This window comes from Pelobates fuscus, chromosome 2 (assembly GCF_036172605.1).
Source record: "Pelobates fuscus isolate aPelFus1 chromosome 2, aPelFus1.pri, whole genome shotgun sequence".
NCBI classification, from domain to species: domain Eukaryota; kingdom Metazoa; phylum Chordata; class Amphibia; order Anura; family Pelobatidae; genus Pelobates; species Pelobates fuscus.
Genome location: NC_086318.1, coordinates 427,014,946 through 427,030,120, shown reverse-complemented (window position 1 = coordinate 427,030,120; position 15,175 = coordinate 427,014,946).

The window sequence follows — 15,175 nt, the reverse complement described above, 5'->3', positions numbered from 1 at the left end:
ACTTATTTGGGTTAAGGGTAAAACAATTAATAAACTCCTTATGTAAGTTGTTTTAATATTATCTGCAACAATATATTTTTGTATGGTTTTCTCGTCCACTATTTCCTTCTACTAGAGAGCCCTAGTTACTCATGTGAAGTGATTAGCGGCCAAGAGCCTCATTGCTTACCAGTGGAAAAATCACAAACTCTTAGATAAACTGCTAATTAATTGTAAGTATGAACCTATGGCTACGTTCACCATACCTCAAAGAGAAAAAGTGTTATAGATTTGGCTCCCATTGCATGAACAACACAATTCGCCTGGTGCTCTTGAACACTCAACTACTTAAGTGATGGACAACAAATCTATAGTGATGTCGCAAACACAAAATTTTCGGTTCGCGAACGGCGGACGCGAACTTCCGAAAATGTTCGCGAACCGGCGAACCGGCGAACCGCCATTGACTTCAATGGGCAGGCGAATTTTAAAACCCACAGGGACTCTTTCTGGCCACAAAAGTGATGGAAAAGTTGTTTCAAGGGGACTAACATCTGGACTGTGGCATGCCGGAGGGGGATCCATGCCAAAACTCCCATGGAAAATTACACAGTTGATGCAGAGTCTGGTTTTAAATCTCAATGGATATGGATTGACACCTGACATATGACATATTGACACCTTGACAAATGGATTGACACCTGTCATCAGAGACCCTGATACACACTGACACAGAGCAGAATAGGGACTGTTCCCCCTACATAGGGTCACTTGGCAGATATGGATTGACACCTATCCTATGGATCCCTGATACACACTGACACAGAGCAGAATAGGGACTGTTCCCCTTACATAGGGTCACTTGGCAGGTATGGATTGACACCTGTCCTCAGAGACCATGATACACACTGACACAGAGCAGAATAGAGACTGTTCCCCCTACATAGGGTCACTTGGCAGATATGGATTGACACCTGTCCTCAGAGCCCCTGATACACACTGACACAGAGCAGAATAGGGACTGTTCACCCTACATAGGGTCACTTGGCAGGTATGGATTGACACCTATCCTAAGGATCCCTGATACACACTGACACAGAGCAGAATAGGGACTGTTCCCCCTACATAGGGTCACTTGGCAGATATGGATTGACACCTGTCCTCAGAGACCATGATACACACTGACACAGAGCAGAATAGAGACTGTTCCCCCTACATAGGGTCACTTGGCAGATATGGATTGACACCTATCCTAAGGATCCCTGATACACACTGACACAGAGAAGAATAGGGACTGTTCCCCCTACATAGGGTCACTTGGCAGATATGGATTGACATCTGTCCCCAGAGCCCCTGATACACACTGACACAGAGCAGAATAGGGACTGTTCACCCTACATAGGGTCACTTGGCAGGTATGGATTGACACCTATCCTAAGGATCCCTGATACACACTGACACAGAGCAGAATAGGGACTGTTCCCCCTACATAGGGTCACTTGGCAGATATGGATTGACACCTGTCCTCAGAGACCATGATACACACTGACACAGAGCAGAATAGAGACTGTTCCCCCTACATAGGGTCACTTGGCAGATATGGATTGACACCTATCCTAAGGATCCCTGATACACACTGACACAGAGCAGAATAGGGACTGTTCCCCCTACATAGGGTCACTTGGCAGATATGGATTGACACCTGTCCTCAGAGACCATGATACACACTGACACAGAGCAGAATAGAGACTGTTCCCCCTACATAGGGTCACTTGGCAGATATGGATTGACACCTATCCTAAGGATCCCTGATACACACTGACACAGAGCAGAAAAGGGACTGTTCCCCCTACATAGGGTCACTTGGCAGGTATGGATTGACACATGGATAAGTCACGCAAGTCAACCGGCATTCAGAGCTAAAATACAGCAGCGTGTGGACCATTTTTAGCCCAAGGCAGCTCATCTCATCAGGCCTTTTTTAGTCGAATGTATCGCCCACTGTCAGTCCCTTCGGGATCCATCCCTCATTCATCTTAATAAAGGTGAGGTAATCTAGACTTTTTTGACCTAGGCGACTTCTCCTCTCAGTGACAATACCTCCTGCTGCACTGAAGGTCCTTTCTGACAGGACACTTGAAGCGGGGCAGGCCAGAAGTTCTATCGCAAATTGGGATAGCTCAGGCCACAGGTCAAGCCTGCACACCCAGTAGTCAAGGGGTTCATCGCTCCTCAGAGTGTCGATATCTGCAGTTAAGGCAAGGTAGTCTGCTACCTGTCGGTCGAGTCGTTCTCTGAGGGTGGATCCCGAAGGGCTGTGGCGATGCGCAGGACTTAAAAAGCTCTGCATGTCCTCCATCAACAACACATCTTTAAAGCGTCCTGTCCTTGCCGGCGTGGTCGTGGGAGGAGGAGGATGACTTTCACCTCTTCCCCTGTTAGATTCCCGTTGTGCTGTGACATCACCCTTATACGCTTCCGACACTTTCTGCTTATACCGGGGGTCTAGTAGCGTGGACACCCAGTACAGGTCGTTCTCCTTCAGCCTTTTTATACGAGGGTCCCTCAACAGGCACGACAGCATGAAAGACCCCATTTGCACAAGGTTGGATGCCGAGCTACTCATTTCCCTTTCCTCCTCCTCAGTGATCTCAATGAAGGTATGTTCTCCCCCCCAGCCACGTACAACACCACGGGTACCAGATAGGTGACGAGCACCCTGGGATGCCTGTTGTGGTTGGTCTTCCTCCTCCTCCTCAAAGCCACATTCCTCCTCTGACTCCTCTTCCTCACAATCCTCTTCCAGCGTTGCCACAGGTCCAGCAAGCGATGCTGATAAGGCTGTTTCTGGTGGTGATGGTGACCACAACTCTTCCTCTTCCTCTTCACGCTGATCTACGGCCTGATCCAGCATTAACGGCTTTTTCTTGTTGGAGCAGGCGGTCGAACATTAGGAGTGTTGAATTCCAACGTGTTGGGCTGTCGCAAATCAAGCACCTCACTGGCATGTTGTTTCGCCACTGGATATCTGCAAAGTGCGCCATGGCCGTGTAGGAACGCCTGAACCTTCCTGGCCTGCTTCAGGACGTCCTGTAAGCCTGTGTACTTATGCACAAAGCGTTGTACGATCAGATTACACACGTGCCATGCACAGGGCCGGTGCAAGGATTTTTGCCGCCCTAGGCAAAAAAAATTTGCCGCCCCCCCATATGTCCAGCCCACCATGTGACATCACAATGCCCCGCCCATATGCTCTGCCATATGGGCCAACGCCAGTCTTCACAAAGTGTCTTATCTAAAAAGACAGTGTGTTTACATTAGAAAGCCTACAGGCACAGGCTATAGACACCAGAACCACTACATTATGCTGTAGTGCTTCTGGTGACTATAGTATCCATTTAATGTGAGGTAAATTAGAGATTAGTGCCACTAATAATATATTGGATTGCCTACTTACCACCAGATGAGGACAAGAGGCTGATGATGGGCTCAGTCTGGCTCCACAGGTCTGGTGTAGAAGAGGCTCTCTAGAGACTGTTTTTAACAGTGCTCACAACAATTAACGAACAGGAAGCAGCTCCATTTTTTAGGGCCCCTTACACAGCTCAAGGTCTGGGCCCCCAGGGGGCATACGCCTACAATGCCCACCCATAAATCCACCTACATGGCCCATCCGTGAGTTGGGGATGTTTTATGTGTGCAATTTGTGTAAGGGATGTAGTGTGTTTATAGGGGATGTAGTGTGTTTTTGCTTGTAAGGAATGCATTGTATGTTTCTGGGTGTGTGTGTGTGTGTGTGTGTAAGGGGTGCAAGGTTTGTTTCTGTGTATGTAATTGAATGCAGTGTGTGTCTGTAAGGGGTGCATTAATTATGTAAGAGAACGTAAGGGATGAATTGTGTGTTTCGGGTGTGTCTGTGTGTGAGTAGGAATGCATTGTTTGTTTCTGCGTGTGTGGGGGGGATGCATTGTGTATGTGTGTAGTGTAAAAGAGAGGGTTTGTGGGGTAGGATAGGGTCCTTATCCCCCCCTCCCTCCTATAGTGCTCCTTATCCCCCCCTCCTATAGTGCTCCTTATCCCCCCCCTCCCATAGTGCTCCTTATCCCCGTCCTCCCATAGTGCTCCTTATCCCCCCCCCCTCCCATAGTGGTCCTTATCCCAACCATCCCTCCCCTAGTGGTCCTTATACCCCCCCATCCCTCCCCTAGTGGTCCTTATACCCCCCCCTAGTGGTCCTTATACCCCCCCTCCCCTAGTGGTCCTTATACCCCCCTCCTCTAGTGGTCCTTATACCCCCCTCCCTTAGTGGTCCTTATACCCCCCTCCCTTAGTGGTCCTTATACCCCCCCTCCCTTAGTGGTCCTTATACCCCCCCTCCCTTAGTGGTCCTTATACCCCCCCCTTAGTGGTCCTTATACCCCCCCTCCCTTAGTGGTCCTTATACCCTCCCCCCCTCCCTTAGTGGTCCTTATACCCCCTCCCTCCCTTAGTGGTCCTTATACCCTCCCCCAGTGGTCCTTATACCCCCCTCCCCTAGTGGTCCTTATACCCCCCCTCCCTTAGTGGTCCTTATACCCCCCCCTCCCTTAGTGGTCCTTATACCCCCCCCCTCCCTTAGTGGTCCTTATACCCCCCCTCCCTTAGTGGTCCTTATACCCTCCCCCCCTCCCTTAGTGGTCCTTATACCCCCCTCCCTTAGTGGTCCTTATAACCCCCCCCCCTTAGTGGTCCTTATACCCCCCCCCCTTAGTGGTCCTTATACCCTCCCCCCCTCCCTTAGTGGTCCTTATACCCCCCCTCCCTTAGTGGTCCTTATACCCCCCCCTCCCTTAGTGGTCCTTATACACCCCCCCCCTCCCTTAGTGGTCCTTATACCCTCCCCCCTCCCTTAGTGGTCCTTATACCCTCCCCCCCTCCCTTAGTGGTCCTTAAACCCTCCCTCCCTCCCTTAGTGGTCCTTATACCACCCCTCCTCTAGTGGTCCTTATACCCCCCCTCCCTTAGTGGTCCTTATACCCCCCCTCCCTTAGTGGTCCTTATACCCCCCCTCCCTTAGTGGTCCTTATACCCCCCCCCCTTAGTTGTCCGTATACCCCCCCTCCCTTAGTGGTCCTTATACCCTCCCCCCCTCCCTTAGTGGTCCTTATACCCTCCCCCCCTCCCTTAGTGGTCCTTATACCCCCTCCCTCCCTTAGTGGTCCTTATACCCTCCCCCAGTGGTCCTTATACCCCCCTCCCCTAGTGGTCCTTATACCCCCCCCTCCCTTAGTGGTCCTTATACCCCCCCTCCCTTAGTGGTCCTTATACCCCCCCTCCCTTAGTGGTCCTTATACCCTCCCCCCTCCCTTAGTGGTCCTTATACCCCCCCTCCCTTAGTGGTCCTTATACCCACCCCCTTAGTGGTCCTTATACCCCCCCTTAGTGGTCCTTATATCCTCCCCCCCTCCCTTAGTGGTCCTTATACCCCCCCTCCCTTAGTGGTCCTTATACCCTCCTCCCTTAGTGGTCCTTATACCCCCCCTCCCTTAGTGGTCCTTATACCACCCCTCCCTTAGTGGTCCTTATACCCTCCCCCCCTCCCTTAGTGGTCCTTATACCCCCCCTCCCTTAGTGGTCCTTATACCCCCCCCTTAGTGGTCCTTATACCCCCCCCCCTTAGTGGTCCTTATACCCTCCCCCCCTCCCTTAGTGGTCCTTATACCCCCCCCTCCCTTAGTGGTCCTTATACCCCCCCCTCCCTTAGTGGTCCTTATACCACCCCTCCCTTAGTGGTCCTTATACCCTCCCCCCCCTCCCTTAGTGGTCCTTATACCCCCCTCCCTTAGTGGTCCTTATACCCCCCCCCCTTAGTGGTCCTTATACCCCCCCCTTAGTGGTCCTTATACCCTCCCCCCCTCCCTTAGTGGTCCTTATACCCTCCCTCCCTCCCTCCCTTAGTGGTCCTTAACACCCCCCCCCCCCTTAGTAGTCCTTAACACCCCCCCCCTCCAGTGGTCCTTACCCTCCCCTCCTGCCCATGTAGCGTGGCCGGGCGGCGCGGAACGCGGGACAGGAACCATTGTCTCCTGTACCCGGCCGCCGGCGGAATGACAGGAAATGCTCACTCAGTGAGCACTTCCTGTCATTCCGCCGGCGGCCGGGTACAGGAAACAAAGGTTCCTGTCCCCGTTCCGCGCTGCCCGGCCACGCTACATGGAGACCGGCAGGAGGGAGCGCTCTGCGCTTCCCTCCTGCCGGTCACTCAAACCCGGCCGCCCTCACACTGCAGTGCTGCGCCGCCTGGGGCTTGCTAAAGCGCTCAGGCGGCGCAGCATGAGGAGGCGCACCGGGGACAGGGATCCGGCGCCCCCTAGTAAGTTGCGCCCTAGGCGGCTGCCTAGGTCGCCTTACAGGTGGCGCCGGCCCTGGCCATGCACGGCACATGTGTCAACTTGCCCAACTTTTCAAGTTCATGGTACGTGGCCTCTGAAAACTGGGCATTATTCTAGGGCAAAAGGGAATCACAGCACCACGACCACGATGGCCCCTGCGGGGTGGCCTACCTCTGCCTGTCATTTATTTTTGGATTAGTGGTACTATGCGTGCAAGCTACTGTGCGACCAGATATGAGTGGCACTGTGCAGTGGCAGAGGTTGGCAGAGTACACGCTGTAGGCCTGACACACCCGCTTGAAGACAACTAACTGCTATTCAATCTATAACAGTGAAAAATATTTTTTTTTGTTTTTAAATCAACGCTATTGTGACACCAGATATGAGTGGCAATGTGCACTTGCAGAGGTTGGCAGAGTACACACTGAAGGCCTGACACCCGCTTTAAGACACTGACTGCTATTAGCTTACAGTGAAAAACTTTTTTTCTTTTTAAAGGCTTGCTATAGAGACACCAGATATGAGTGGCAAAGTGCACTTGCAGAGGTTGGCAGAGTACACGCTGAAGGCCTGACACCCGCTTTAAGGACACTGACTGCTATTAGTTTACAGTGAAAAACTTTTTTTTCTTTTTAAAGGCACGCTATAGAGACACCAGATATGAGTGGCAAAGTACACTGGCAGAGGTTGGCAGAGTACATGCTGAAGGCCTGACACCCAGGTGCTTGCAGACAACTAACTGCTATTAGCTTGCAGTGAAAAACTTTTTTTCTTTTTAAAGGCACGCTATTGTGACACCAGATATGAGTGGCAAAGTACACTGGCAGAAGTTGGCAGAGTACACGCTGAAGGCCTGACACCCGCTTTAAGGACACTGACTGCTATTAGCTTACAGTGAAAAACTTTTTTTCTTTTTAAAGGCACGCTATAGTGACACCAGATATAAGTGGCAAAGTGCACTTGCAGAGGTTGGCAGAGTACACGCTGAAGGCCTGACACCCGCTTTAAGGACACTGACTGCTATTAGCTTACAGTGAAAAACTTTTTTCTTTTTAAAGGCACGCTATAGAGACACCAGATATGAGTGGCAAAGTACACTGGCAGAGGTTGGCAGAGTACATGCTGAAGGCCTGACACCCAGGTGCTTGCAGACAACTAACTGCTATTAGCTTGCAGTGAAAAACTTTTTTTCTTTTTAAAGGCACGCTATTGTGACACCAGATATGAGTGGCAAAGTACACTGGCAGAAGTTGGCAGAGTACACGCTGAAGGCCTGACACCCGCTTTAAGGACACTGACTGCTATTAGCTTACAGTGAAAAACTTTTTTTCTTTTTAAAGGCACGCTATAGTGACACCAGATATAAGTGGCAAAGTGCACTTGCAGAGGTTGGCAGAGTACACGCTGAAGGCCTGACACCCGCTTTAAGGACACTGACTGCTATTAGCTTACAGTGAAAAACTTTTTTTCTTTTTAAAGGCTTGCTATAGAGACACCAGATATGAGTGGCAAAGTGCACTTGCAGAGGTTGGCAGAGTACACGCTGAAGGCCTGACACCCAGGTGCTTGCAGACAACTAACTGCTATTAGCTTGCAGTGAAAAACGTTTTTTCTTTTTAAAGGCACGCTATTGTGACACCAGATATGAGTGGCAAAGTACACTGGCAGAAGTTGGCAGAGTACACGCTGAAGGCCTGACACCCGCTTTAAGGACACTGACTGCTATTAGCTTACAGTGAAAAACTTTTTTTCTTTTTAAAGGCACGCTATAGTGACACCAGATATAAGTGACAAAGTGCACTTGCAGAGGTTGGCAGAGTACACGCTGAAGGCCTGACACCCGCTTTAAGGACACTGACTGCTATTAGCTTACAGTGAAAAACTTTTTTCTTTTTAAAGGCACGCTATAGAGACACCAGATATGAGTGGCAAAGTACACTGGCAGAGGTTGGCAGAGTACACGCTGAAGGCCTTGCAGACAACTAACTGCTATTAACTTACAGTGAAAAACCTTTTTTCTTTTTAAAGGCACGCTATAGAGACACCAGATATGAGTGGCAAAGTACACTGGCAGAGGTTGGCAGAGTACACGCTGAAGGCCTGACACCCAGACGCTTGCAGACAACTAACTGCTATTCAATCTATTACAGTGAAAACATTTTTTGGGTTTTTAAATGCAAGCTTAAGCTATTGTGACACCAGATATGAGTGGTGGCACTGGGCAAGTGGGCACAGTATCCACTGTGAGCCTGACACAGAAGCTGGCAGGCAGGCAACTGCAATTACATTACACAGAAAAAAAATAGCAGACTGATGTTCTAGCCCTAAAAAGGGCTTTTTGGGGTGCTGTTCTTACAGCAAAGATCAGATGAGTCCTGCAGGACTGTAGTGGACACTGAATACCCTAGCTTAGCTATCAATTTCCCTATCAAATGAGCAGCAGCTACACTTTCCCTCCTCTATCTAAGAATGCAGCTTCAGAATGAATCTAAAATGGATGCTGTTCAGGAGGTGGGAGGGTCTGGAAGGGAGTGTCTGCTGCTAATTTGCTGGAATGTGTCTGCTGACCGTGAGGCACAGGGTCAAAGTTTACTCAATGATGACGAATAGGGGGCGGATCGAACCGCGCATGTGTTCGCCCGCCGTGGGGAACGTGAACACGCTATGTTCGCCGGGAACTATTCGCCAGCGAACAGTTCGGTACATCACTACAAATCTATGGTAAGCTGCTACTCTACCAACGTACCCCATGCTCTGTGTACCATCCTCAAGATCGTAGAGTGCTTGCTCCGCTCACATTAGGGCATTTTAATTCTTCTGTAAGTTGCGTACAGTGTTATGTGATATTAGGAGCTCGATGTAAATTAGGTCTCCTCTCTGATGAGATTCCCACCTACATGCATGGTTTCCACCTTCTGCTAGTTGTATTGCCCATTCTTTTCTACTTTTTCTGTTATGTTTCATATGTATGCACTTCGTAGTAATAGCATACATTGCATTATCTATGTACCCTACTTTTAATTTGAAAACAATAAACTTTGATTTCCCGAAAAAAGTCCAGCATAAAATATAGTCATTTTTTCCATTTGAGTTTATTAAACTCTGTCAAGTGAAAGGTTCCCTTTAAGAAGATATTAGGATATTTGTGCAGTTTGATGGGGCTTCAAGACCAACGGAGAGAAAAATATCCTTAATGTTAACCAGATGTCTGCAAGTAACAGAATATTTATTCACAAAGTACATAAGTTATGCGTAACCAAGGGAATAAGATGAAACTTTATTTAGCCAACTCTATTTAATATGGGTTCAATGCATCTGAGCGTTTAGCTTAGTGAGCAGTTATTCGCGGTCTGGTTATAAATACATGGTTTTGGATGACACAAGTTTGAAACATATATTTATTTTGCAATGATTCCTTGAGTTGTTTGATTGTTGAGTGCAGATCCCATTGTAATTAGCCATCGAATATCCGGTCGAACAAGAAAATTTTTAACATTTTATATAAACTATTATGGACTTTAGGCAGACCACAACTGATAGGGTCATGATCAGAGCACAGGAGGCAAAGAATGTGAGCATGAGGGTTCTCTGGTTCCCTGTCAATCTTTCTTTAGAGGGCTAGATATAATCTAAAAAGAGCCAGGTCACTTTGTATTTTAGAGGGAGCCAGGATCAGCCGGCTGAGGCTTTAGGGCTATTTTTTATTTTTTTTTAAATATCGGGTGTGTGGATCCCAATGACCTCTAATTTTCAGGTGTTTCCGTATATCTTATTATCCCATATCCAGCAGGTCCTTCTTAATGTAATCGAGCATAGTGAGAGGCCATTCCAAATGCCCTACTCCATTCCCTAGCTCCAGAGGTTTCACCAGCTCTGGATTTGCCACAAGGCCACCAAGCCTTAGGGCGGCAAGCAGTATAGGGGCGACACTTGCCCCTATCAGCTGTCATTTCTTTTTGTATTTTTTTTTTGTACTTTCTTTTAGTCTGGTGCCAATTGATTTGACCAGCACCATGTCCATCAGTGTAGCCCCATGTCCGTCAGCTATAAAAAAAAAAAAACAACAACCTGTAATAGAAGCACCACCCATGGTGCAAGACAAGAGAGATTGATGACGGACCTCCAGTGCCCAATGCTGCATCTTGCCTATGCAGTACTCTGTATATGGGAGCAGGGGCAGAGAAGGGAAATTACATCACAATCCCCCACTCTCTCCTCACAGGCAGAGAGGACTCCAGGTATGCAGAACGAACGTGGGCTGAACGAACGGATTGACTAGACTGAATATGCAACGGGGTGGACAAGAGCAGAGGGTGTAACAACCTCCCTCTTACACCCGCAGCAGTACAAGCAGCCTTCCCCCTTATACACCCCCACACAAACAGCACCCCCAGAAACAAGCAGCACCACATGTAACTTACCCTCACATAACAACCACCCGCAAAGACGCAACCCCACAAGTGGCATTTCCACAAACAAACAAAATCACAAACAGCCTCCCCCACACATACACATACCACCTTCTCCCAACCCTATATAACCTAACACCGATTCACCCACCTCGTCACATTCCCTATTTCATTTTATCCCAAACTTGTCACATTCGCACATCCAATCAAAACCCCCAAACTAGTCATCATGCAAAATATTCCAGCACAGACTGCAAAGTATGCTGGGTATGTTCCAGTGAAAACTACAAAGTATGCTGGGTATATTCCACCCCAGATTGCAAATAAAATGTACCAGATTTTCACGGATACTTGGAGCCTTTACTCTAAGGAGGACAGCGGTTATTTTAAGATATTTGTGAAATGATCGTAAATCCTGCGTTGAGTCTTTACTGAAATACCAATGCAGCCAAAATATAAGACAAGGTAGGGACTACCTTGAGAAAACTTGACAAAATGCAGAGCTACTGTCATCATATTTCGTCACTTCCTCCAGCCATCGCTAGCCACGTCTGTGGGAATAAGGCATTATCTTTGTGGATAGAGCGTGAGAGTACAATATTGTCAGGGGCTCCTGGTGGATGTAGCACCTGGAACTTCCGACAGAAGATGTTTATGAAGGGGAATATATCAGGTAAGTATAGCTCACCATAGCTGCATCCCTGGTCCACCTCTCCCCAAGAGACAATGTCACCATCAGGGGTCTTTGCAAAATATGTAAAGACCCCAAGAAGTTGAAAGAGCCTCTTTAAATATTTTTTTTTTTTTTTTTTTAACTCATACATACAAGGTATCTCTGAAATGTGTTCATACAGGGAATGCTTTAGAAATACACTCACAGTCCTCAGAGTTCAGTAATCGAGACAATATGAAATATTTCTTTTTAATCAGCTGTGCATGTTTTAGGAAAAGCATTAGATCACGCATTTGGATGATCCGTGATATATTCTCATCCAAATAGTTTAAGGATTACAGTTTCTCTATCAATTTGCCAGTGCTACATAGTGATCTAGTGTGATCATTCTAAAGCCAAAAAAAGCATGTTGTATATTTGTATATAACACAACACATGCTTTCTCTAGATTCAGCCGTTGTGCTGGTTTGAAGCAATAGCAAAGAATAAGACAAACTTTCTTTTATCATCTCAACCAATCCACTGATTAGAAATGACATCACAATGTTGAAGTTACAAATTACAATAGTGAAAAATAAGAGTAGAACATAAGAGTAGAAATTAAGAAATTACAAATTACAATAATAGAAAATAAAAGAAAATGTAACTAAATCAACGGATGAATCATAATTTTCTTTTAGATCCGGTGGATGACCAAGTGCATGTGCGTCGTATACCTGGGGTAGAGATGGCAGCAAGATGCACTATGGGAAGAAGGAATGCTAGCGGAGGCAGTGTTACGCTCTGGGCAATGTTCTACTGGAAACCTCGGGTCCTGGCATTCATGTGGATGTTACTTTGACAGGTACCACCTACCTAGAGATTGTTGAAGACCAGGTACACCCCTTCATGGCAATGGTGTACCCTGATGACAGGGGCCCCTTTCAGCAGGATAATGCACCATGCCATACTGTAAGAAATATTCATGAATGGTTTGAGGTACATGACAAAAGGTTCATTGTGTTTCCTTGATCTCAATCCGATTACGCGCCTGTGAGAGGCGCTTGAACAACAAATCTGATACATGGAGGGCCCACCATGAAACTTGCAGGACTAATGTTTTTGTGCCAGATACCACAAGACACGTTCAGAGGGCTTGTGAAGTCACTGCCTCTACGCACCAGAACTGTTTTGACAGCACTAGGGGGACCTACACTATATGAGGCAGGTGGTTTTAATGTTTTGGCTGATCAGCATACATCTACAATAAACTATACTACTTAGTATACTATACTTACTATACTATATACTTGAGAATGGCGCAGAAATTTGTTCTGGCCGAATCTCTTAATCTGAAAATAGCAAAACAATTGAGGACAGAGCTAGCTCTCGACCAAGTCGGCTGCAGAAAAACAGAGCTCCACTAAAAAGCCTGCAAAAATACGCATTAAGGCACACATTCTGCCCACAACTCATCTCGGGAAATCACAAAAAAAATTTAAAATGCCCACATTCTCCGCTGATATTGGAGACTTGCTGCACAGGCCACATGGCAAAGTAAGGCCTGAAATGACGGCGGATCTTGAAGACTACTCAGATGAATCTGAGGAATACTCTCTTCACAACATTGGAGATCTGTGGTACAAGGGGCCACCCAAACCCACCCAACCACCAGTGGGGAAATCCACTCCTGTCACAACAGAAATACTTACCAGCCTCCTGGTGGACCTCTGTCAAAACTTCTCTACAGAAATATCACAGGTCAGAGAGGACGTCAGGGGATTCAATACACGCCTGGACACAGCTGAACAGACCTCAAAAACACACACTATACAAGTTCTGGAGCTCCAACAACATTTCAAAGACCTCACTTTGGCCCATGCTACCAAATAGAGGCAATGGAGGGATAAAAGGCGTTGGAAACACCTAAAGATAAGAGGCCTCACTGACATCGTTAGCGTGGCAGAACTGCCACATCTCCTATGCAGGCTCTTTTCAACCCTCTTGCCTCCTAAACAAGCCAAAGGCATAATACTAGAAGTAATGTTCCGCCACCCGAAGCCTCCACGTACTCATTAGCAGTTCAAATCATAACAAAATGGATCTCCACAGCTACCATACTATATTAGTTTATGAACAATATAGCCACTGATTGTGACCAGGGCCAGACTGGGAAAGAAAATTAAAAGATAATTATTTAATCACAGAGGCCCAGTGACTTGTCTCTGGTGTCTCCATAAGTGGGATATCAGAGGACAAAAGGGCCAGGAAAGCTTATTGTGCATGCATTGGGAGGCTGCTTGTGGGATTGCGTGTGTGTAGAGTAAGCTGATTGTGGTGTGGTGTTTTGTGATAAAAATTGTGGTGTGGTGTTTTGTGTTGCTTGTGCTGTGTTTATGGTGTAATATGTGTGGCTAGGAGAGTGTGAGCGTGTGTTATAGGGGCATAGTGTGTAGAGGGGATGTAACAAGTGTGCACGTAGCGGCTGTAGTGTATGTGTGTATAAGTGATGTAGTGTGTGTAGAGTTTGTAAAGAGAGTGTGTTTAGGGAATGTAGTGTGCGTATTTGCGTGTCTATAGGTTATCTATTGCCAGTACGCCTGTTTGTAACTAACTTCCAGTTGCCTAGATAAGAAATCTGATTAGGTACCACTATGCGGGATGAGCATATTTGAAGGCACCAAATTAGAGAGCTGTTGTGTTTAGTAGATACCCCCTTATATGGTATCCTTAAAAAAAAGAACGTTCACACCAATAACCTAAGTACGAAACTGCAAGGGAAATAATTAATGAGTGCTCCCCTGGGTGGCCGCCATTTCGTGTAGACTAACGCCAACCAGGGGGAGCATTCATATGTCGAAAGGAGACGCTTCCCTTGCATGGTGTTCACACGGGAATCTCATGAACGGAGACCGGTCGTAAAATGTACTTTTGTGGGGTTCCTGAGGTTGGTGGGGGCACTTTTGGGGTACTGGCTATTTTGACTGGGTTCCTGTGCCTGGGAGACAAAAGGACTAGAGACCTTTTCCCGCGCCTTGGCTCCCAGGCACAGAGGATCCTGCGATGAAGACCCCTGTCATTTTGTGTGGAAGACCCCTGGCATGTATGGTGGGCTCTCTGTACCTGGGAGACAAAGGAACTAGATTCCTTGTTCCCGCGCCTTGGCTCCCAGGCACAAAGGATCCTGGGATGGAAATCCCTGTCTGTTTGTGTGGAATACCCCTTGCCGGGGGTTATGCATAAAAGTAGTGTGTGGCACAAAAAAATTGTGTTGTACTCCCAGAGCTGTGTGTCGTCCAATTACTGGGGGGAATAGAGGTCAGCTTAATGTAATGGTTCCAGACTGGCTGAAGGAAGGAATAAGCTTAGGTAACAGGTTGGGTTACCCGTGGTCCATTACAGCTACCATGCAGCTAAATAATGAAAATAAAGAAAAGCCAGAATGAGGAAGGTGGGCATGGCTAGATCTGGAGATCCGGCTCCATATGCTAACTAGATAATAGCCCTTTTGCCTAGATATTAGTGGACTATTGCTTAGCAGAAAACACCTTGTAGCCCCCATACAGAGGGATGTGGAGAAAACACAGGAAATTAGCCCATACTGAGTGCTCCCACCTGCCTGATTTACGTTTATCCTTTGACAGCTAACTGCAGGCCCAACCTAAAATGATGCCTGGGAGGCCACAAGGCTCCTGCTAATCGGAACTCTCCCAAGATGCAAAGAGATCTAATTCCTCACAGGCCCCCAAGCGGCGTGCATGGGA